Source organism: Arachis hypogaea, chromosome 10 (genome assembly GCF_003086295.3).
Source record: "Arachis hypogaea cultivar Tifrunner chromosome 10, arahy.Tifrunner.gnm2.J5K5, whole genome shotgun sequence".
NCBI lineage: Eukaryota > Viridiplantae > Streptophyta > Magnoliopsida > Fabales > Fabaceae > Arachis > Arachis hypogaea.
In genome coordinates this window covers 46,355,950-46,358,082 of record NC_092045.1, presented here as the reverse complement: position 1 = coordinate 46,358,082, position 2,133 = coordinate 46,355,950, and positions in this window count along the sequence as shown.

The window sequence follows — 2,133 nt, the reverse complement described above, 5'->3', positions numbered from 1 at the left end:
ATGCATATTTCAGGGATGGTGGCAATGGTTTGAGCTCGGGTTTTGGAGGTTTCTCCTCTTCTTGAGGGATTTTCAGAGGTTCTATTATCTTCTCTGATTCCTCCAAATCAGGCTGAACATCTTTAAAGATGTCCTCTAGCTCTGATTCGAGACTCTCAGCCATATTGACCTCTCTTACCAGAGAGTCAATAATATCAACACTCATGCAGTCATTTGGGTTATCTGGATGTTGCATGGCTTTAACAACATTCAACTTGAACTCCTCCTCATTGACTCTCAAGGTCACTTCCCCTTTTTGGACATCAATGAGGGTTCGGCCAGTTGCTAGGAAAGGTCTTCCTAGAATGAGAGTTGCACTCTTGTGCTCCTCCATTTCCAGCACCACAAAGTCAGTAGGAAAGGCAAATGGCCCAACCTTGACAATCATGTCTTCAATCACGCCTGATGGATATTTAATGGAGCCATCAGCAAGTTGAAGACATATCCTGGTTGGTTTGATTTCTTCAGTCAAACCAAGCTTTCTGATAGTAGATGCAGGTATTAGGTTGATACTTGCCCCAAGATCGCATAAAGCTTGCTTGGTACAAACACCTTCTAACGTGCATGGTATCATAAAGCTCCTAGGATCTTTAAGCTTCTCAGGTAAGCTTTTCAGAATGACTGCACTGCATTCTTCAGTGAGGTAAACTTTTTCAGTTTCCCTCCAATCCTTCTTATGACTTAAGATCTCTTTCATGAACTTAGCATAAGAAGGTATTTGCTCAAGTGCTTCTGCAAACGGAATCTTTATTTCAAGAGTCCTGAGATAGTCTGCAAAGCGGGCAAATTGCTTATCCTGTTCCGCTTGGCGGAGTTTTTGAGGATAAGGCATTTTGGCTTTGTATTCCTCAACCTTAGTTGCTGCCGGTTTATTACCTACAGAAGTGGGTTGGGAAGCCTTTTTAGAAGGGTTGTTATCAGCACTTGTATGTGACTGATCACCCACTAGCGTTTGAATATCAGGGGTGGAAGCTGGGGTGGCGTTAAACGCCACCTCCTTGCTTGTCACTGGCGTTTGAACGTCAGAACCATGTTCCTTTTGGGCGTTCAACGCCAGATCCATGCTTGTTTCTGGCGTTGAACGCCAGGAATGAGCATGGTTTGGGCGTTCAGCGCCAGCTTTATCCCTTTCTGGGCTCTGCTTGTCCTCAAAGGGATTTTGAGTAGCTATTTGTTCATTTCCTGTCTTCTTGCTGCTTTGAAGTGAGTTATTTAATGTTTTCCCACTTCTTAATTGAACTGCTTGGCATTCATCTGCTATTTGTTTTGACAGTTGCTTTTCTGTCTGTTTTAATTGCACTTCCATGTTCCTGTTAGCCATTCTTGTTTCCTATAACATTTCCTTGAATTCGGCTAGCTGCTGGTTAGAAAGTCTAATTGCTGATTAAATTCATTAGCCTGATCCACCGGACTGAGTTCTGCAGTTACTGTTTTAGCTTCTTCTTTCATGGAAGATTCACTGTTCAGATACAGATGCTGATTTCTGGCAACTGTATCAATAAGCTCTTGAGCTTCTTCAATTGTTTTTCTCATGTGTATAGATCCACCAGCTGAGTGGTCTAGAGAAATCTGAGCTTTTTCTGTAAGCCCATAGTAAAAGATGTCTAATTGCACCCATTCTGAAAACATTTCAGAAGGGCATTTTCTTAGCATCTCTCTGTATCTCTCCCATGCATCATAAAGGGATTCATTATCTCCTTGTTTGAAGCCTTGGATGCTTAGCCTTAGCTGTGTCATCCGTTTGGGAGGGAAATAGTGATTCAGGAATTTTTCTGACAGCTGTTTCCATGTTTTTATGCTGTTCTTAGGCTGGTTGTTTAACCACCTCTTAGCTTGATCTTTTACAGCAAATGGAAACAGTAGTAATCTGTAGACATCCTGATCCACTTCCTTATCATGTACTGTATCAGCAATTTGCAGAAATTGTGCCAGAAACTCTGTAGGTTCTTCATGTGGAAGACCAGAATACTGGCAGTTTTGCTGCACCATGATAATGAGCTGAGGATTCAGCTCAAAGCTACTAACTCCAATGGAGGGTATACAGATACTACTCCCATATGAAGCAGTAGTGGGGTTAGTATATGACCCCAGAGT